Source organism: Leptodactylus fuscus, chromosome 5 (genome assembly GCF_031893055.1).
Source record: "Leptodactylus fuscus isolate aLepFus1 chromosome 5, aLepFus1.hap2, whole genome shotgun sequence".
Classification (NCBI taxonomy): Eukaryota; Metazoa; Chordata; class Amphibia; order Anura; family Leptodactylidae; genus Leptodactylus; species Leptodactylus fuscus.
This window is the reverse complement of record NC_134269.1, coordinates 181,965,533-181,971,743: the sequence shown is the minus strand read 5'-3', so window position 1 is coordinate 181,971,743 and position 6,211 is coordinate 181,965,533.

Here is a 6,211-nt window from a genome sequence, read left to right as displayed (position 1 = left end):
GTATGTAGTGATACAGACAATGTGATCTGTTATATAGTGGAAAGCTATATGTAAATGTGAGTGAGTAGAGTGAGGGCTACTCCTGAAGTGACAGTAAGGAGTGTGCAGGCAGGTTGAGGCAGGAAATGCCAGGCAGTGTGTGTGAGTCTATAGCTGGGGCTAGGAGTCCTGCTTTTGTGAGTCTCCTGCTAGGAAGCCATGTTGTTTAGTGGCACCAAAAGTAGCCTATGCATACCTCCCAACCGTCCCGATTTCCGCAGGACAGTCACGATTTGGGTGACATGTCCCGTGGTCCCGGTTGGAGGGAGGTATGTCCCGATTTCAACTCAGATCTGCGTCCAGAGGACGCAGATCTGAGTTGAACACATATGCGGCTGAAGCAAGGAGCTGACACAGGTCAGCTCCTCGCTTCGCCGCTGCCCGCCTCTCTCCCTGACACATGCGGCTGAAGCTGCTCGCGTGCTCGCTTCCCCGCTGCGTCTCTCTCTCGCTGACACATGCGGCTGAAGCGAGGAGCTGACCTGTGTCAGCTCCTCGCTTCACCGCTGCCGCCGGCTCCTGGCTTGTAGACGCGATGTACAAGCCAGGAGCCGGCGGCAGCGGCGAAGCGAGGAGCTGACACATGTCAGCTCCTCGCTTCAGCCGCATGTGTCAGCGAGAGAGAGACGCAGCGGGGAAGCGAGCACGCGAGCAGCTTCAGCCGCATGTGTCAGGGAGAGAGGCGGGCAGCGGCGAAGCGAGGAGCTGACCTGTGTCAGCTCCTTCCTTCAGCCGCATGTGTCAGCGAGAGAGGCGGGCAGAGAGCGGCGAGGGAGCGGAGGAGAAGGTAAGTTTAATGTGGAGGTGGAACGTGAATCTGGGGGCAGATGAAGGAGAGGACGGCATGACACTGGGGGCAGAGATGGAGAGGACGGCATGACACTGGGGGCAGAGATGGAGAGGACATGAATTTGGGGGCAGAGATGGGGGACATGAATCTGGGGGCAGAGATGTGGGACATGAATCTGGGGGCAGAGATGTGGGGACATGAATCTGGGGGCAGAGATGGAGGGACATGAATCTGGGGGCAGAGATGGAGTGGACATGAAACTGGGGGCAGAGGTGTGGGGACATGAATCTGGGGGCAGAGATCGAAGAGGGACATGAAACTGGGGGCAGATGAAGGGTGTATATGAAACTGGGGGAGAGATAGAGGGGGGACATATAATTTACGGGTGACTGTAGGAGGATTATACTGTGTGCAGGCACATGAAAAATTAACGAGTGGGTGGAGTCAACACAAAAGTGGGCGGGGCTAAATTTGTCCCTCTTTCGGTTCTTCAAAAGTTGGAAGGTATGCCTATGACTCAATCCTAAGGGAAAACTATGTTTGTGGAAAATTGCACGCAAATCCATCCAGGCGTTTTACATCCAAACACACAAACTTTCACATTTATAATATTAGTAGGATATATATATATATATATATGCCCCCAGATTCATGTCCCCCATCTCTGACATATATATATATATATATATATATATATATATATATATATATATATATATATTTTGCGGACTATAAGGCGCACTGGACTATAAGGCGCATTACCCATGAGCGCCTTATAGTCCTGTCTAGGTTCATATATAAGGCGCACCGGACTATAAGGCGCAGCACTGTCCGGTGCGCCTTATATGTGATTGAAAGCGGCGGCACTCAGACTTTGCCGGCGGCCGCTTAACCCCCCGCGTGCCAGCTGCTTCTATTCATTTCAATGGCATGCTTCCATTGAAATGAATGGAAGCCCTCGGCACGCGACGAGTTAAAGGGATTCTACCATTAAAAGAAGTTTTTTTTCTCTTGACCACGTGGGAATAGCCTTAAAAAAGGCTATTCGTCTCCTACCTTTTGCCATATCCAGCGCCGTCTTCTTCCTGAGCTGCGTCCTCCCCTTCTGTGTCGTCTTCTTTGGGCGTTATGGATGACGCATGCGCAGTCGGCTCTGGCTGCGAGAGCCTGTTAGAGCCGACTGTGCATGCGTCATCCATGCGTCGTGCCGCTTCCATACATTGCAATGGGAGCGTGCTATTCGAATAGTATTTGTGCATCTCTAAACTTCAATTGTAAGAAGTTACAATTGAAGTTAGAGATGAGCGAATACTATTTGAATAGCACGCTCCCATTGCAATGTATGGAAGCGGCACGCAGACTTTGCCGGCGGCTGCCGCTTAACTCCTCGCGTGCCGCCGCTTCCATCCATATATAAGGCGCACCGGACTATAAGGCGCACTTTCGATTTCTGAGGAAATCGTAGGATTTTATGTGCGCCTTATAGTCCAGAAAATACAGTATATATTATACACAAAAAATATATATACTCGAGTATAAGCCGAAACGAATATAAGCAGAGGCCCCTAATTTTACCACAAAAAAACTGGGAAAACTTATTAACTCGAACATAAGCCTAGAGTCATAAGTTGCAGCTCTTAAATTTGGCCCGGACACACAGCTGCAAAAGCATCTATGTGTATGGGCCTATTGAAATATAATAGTCCATAATTTTATCCACCATTGCAGATAAAAAGTACGATCATGTGCATTACAGCTTAGTAACTCCATGTCCCTCATACTAATAGCAGTTAACCCCATCATGTCCCTCACATAAGAGTTACTGATATGTGGGACATATGGAGGTAATAATTAGGTATCTTCATAATTAAGGTCCTTTATTAGTACCCCCCCATGTGTCTCACATATTAGTAACCCTTATATGGGGCACACAAGGGTTATTATTGTCATTGTTTATTTATATAGCACCATTAATTCCATGGTGCTTTACATTTGGGGGTTTACATACAGTACACAAGATATACAAGTAGATATAATACTAACAATGACTGACTGGCACAATGGGGTAGAGGGCCCTGCCCGCAAGGGCTTACAATCTAATGTGAGGGACATGATGGGGTTAACTGCTATTAATGTGAGGCACATGGAGTTACTGAAACTAAATTAATAACCCCAAATGCCTGACAATAATAGGATTAGTAACTCTAGCAGGTGCCTGTGTGTTTTACTTTACTGTAGCTTCCTCTCCTCTTCTTTGCAGGATGCAGACACAGGGGACGCAGGGGCCTCCTTCCTCTGGGCTTTAATCTCTCTTGCTAAAGAAGTGGGGAGTGTCCTATATCATTACTGTAGCAACCACTGAACGACACGCTCCCTTTGTTTAATTTTTGCAGGTCCTTGAAGGTCCTTTGCTCAATGCCTCATTTTGCCAATGCAAGTGCATTGGTTAAAGAGGACCTTTCATCAGATTGGGCACAGGCAGTTCCATATACTGCTGGAAAGCCGACACAGCGCTGAATTCATTAGATGTCTTTTTCACCCCGCCGTTTGGTTAAAATTCAGTTTTCCGTCGGTATGCAAATGAGTTCTTGCAGCACTGGGGGCGGGACCCAGCGCACAAACAGCACTGGGGCATCCCCAATGCTGCGAGAGAACTCTCCAGCGCTGGCTCCATCTTCTTCTGGAACGTCATCTTCATGCATCTTCTTCTGGCGCCTAATGGACCCTAAATAAGAGAGTAAGAAGGATTAGGGCTAGTTCACACGTAAAAACCGCCTGGCTTATTTTGGTCCAGAAAAAAAAACGCTTCCTAATTAGGAAGCGTTTTTTGACCTTGAGGCATTTTTTGGAGCAGTTTTTGGTAAAAACCGCTTCAGAAAACGCCAGGCAGTTTTCCCCTCCCTTAAAGTGAATGGACCGTAAAAAACCGCGTCACTATTTTTGCAAAAAAAAAAAAAAACGCAACACGTTTTTTGCCTCCCATTCACTTCTATTGCTTTCCTCAGGCAAAATCCACCTGAAGAAAGCTCATGTCGCTTCTTTCTTCTGCTAGCAGCAAAAAACTGCTAGCAGAAAAACGAAAGCTAGCGGTTTCCATAGACCACCATTGTATGGAGGCGGATTTTGAGGTGAAATCTAGAGATGAGCGAACAGTGTTCTATCGAACACATGTTCGATCGGATATCAGGCTGTTCGATGTGTTCGATTCGAATCGAACATCACGTGGCAAACTCGAAAAAAAATTTGATTCCCCTCCCACCTTCCCTGGCGCTTTTTTTGCACCAATAACAATGCAGGGGAAGTGGGACAGGAACTACAACACCAGAGGCATCGAAAAAAATCGGAAAAAGTCATTGGCTGCCGAAATCAGGTGACCTCCATTTTAGACGAATAGTGGATTTCAAATCCGGGTCATATGAGAATGTGAACTTTGTGACTAAGAGACAGGGATAGATGTACAGGCAGGGATAGCTAGGGATAACCTTTATTTAGGTAGGAATGTTATTAAAAATAACTTTTTGGGGCTCTATCGGGTGTGTAATTGTGATTTTTGTGACATAAACTTTTTCCCATAGGAATGCATTGGACAGTGCTGATTGGCCAGAGTACGGAATTCGACCAATCAGCGCTGGCTCTGCTGGAGGAGGCGGAGTCTAAGATCGCTCCACACCAGTCTCCATTCTGGTCCGACCTTAGACTCCGACTCCTCCGGTAGAGCCAGCGCTGATTGGCCGAAGGCTGGCCAATGCATTCCTATGGGAATGCAGAGACTTAGCAGTGCTGAGCCAGTTCTGCTCAACTACACCGTGTGCCGAGTGTGCACACTCGGCTCTGCTACATCTGATGTAGCAGAGCCTGCTACTGCAGAGACTTAGCAGTGCTGAGCCAGTTCTGCTCAACTACACCGTGTGCCGGTCAGCCCATCTGATATAGCAGAGTCGAGTGTGCACACTCGGCTCTGCTACATCAGATGTAGCAGAGCCTGCTACTGCAGAGACTTAGCAGTGCTGAGCCAGTTCTGCTCAACTACACCGTGTGCCAGTCAGCCCATCTGATATACCAGAGCCGAGGGTGCACACTCGGCTCTGCTACATCAGATGGGCTGACCGGCACACGGTGTAGTTGAGCAGAACTGTCTCAGCACTGCTAAGTCTCTGCATTCTCATAGGAATGCATTGGCCAGCGCTGATTGGCCAGAGTACGGAACTCGACCAATCAGCGCTGGCTCTGCTGGAGGAGGCGGAGTCTAAGATCGCTCCACATCAGTCTCCATTCAGGTCCGACCTTAGACTCCGCCTCCTCCGGCAGAGCCAGCGCTGATTGGCCGAAGGCTGGCCAATGCATTCCTATGGGAATGCAGAGACTTAGCAGTGCTGAGCCAGTTCTGCTCAACTACACCGTGTGCCGGTCAGCCCATCTGATATAGCAGAGCCGAGTGTGCATAAGGGTTCTAGTGCACCCTCGGCTCTGCTACATTTGATGTAGCAGAGCCGAGTGTGCACACTCGGCACACGGTGTAGTTGAGCAGAACTGACTCAGCACTGCTAAGTCTCTGCATTCCCATAGGAATGCATTGGCCAGCCTTCGGCCAATCAGCGCTGGCTCTGCCGGAGGAGGCGGAGTCTAAGGTCGGACCTGAATGGAGACTGGTGTGGAGCGATCTTAGACTCCGCCTCCTCCAGCAGAGCCAGCGCTGATTGGTCGAGTTCCGTACTCTGGCCAATCAGCGCTGGCCAATGCATTCCTATGGGACTGCAGAGACTTAGCAGTGCTGAGCCAGTTCTGCTCAACTACACCGTGTGCCGGTCAGCCCATCTGATATAGCAGAGCCGAGTGTGCACACTCGGCTCTGCTACATCTGATGTAGCAGAGCCGAGTGTGCACTGACCGGCACACGGTGTAGTTGAGCAGAACTGGCTCAGCACTGCTAAGCCTCTGCAGTAGCAGGCTCTGTACATCAGATGTAGCAGAGCTGAGTGTGCACACTCGGCTCTGCTACATCTGATGTAGCAGAGCCGAGTGTGCACACTCGGCTCTGCTATATCAGATGGGCTGACCGGCACACGGTGTAGTTGAGCAGAACTGGCTCAGCACTGCTAAGTCTCTGCAGTAGCAGGCTCTGCTACATCAGATGTAGCAGAGCCGAGTGTGCACACTCGGCTCTGCTACATCTGATGTAGCAGAGCCGAGTGTGCACACTCGGCACACGGTGTAGTTGAGCAGAACTGGCTCAGCACTGCTAAGTCTCTGCATTCCCATAGGAATGCATTGGCCAGCCTTCAGCCAATCAGCGCTGACTCTGCCGGAGGAGGCGGAGTCAAAGGTCGGACCAGAATGGAGACTGGTGTGGAGCGATCTTAGACTCCGCCTCCTCCAGCAGAG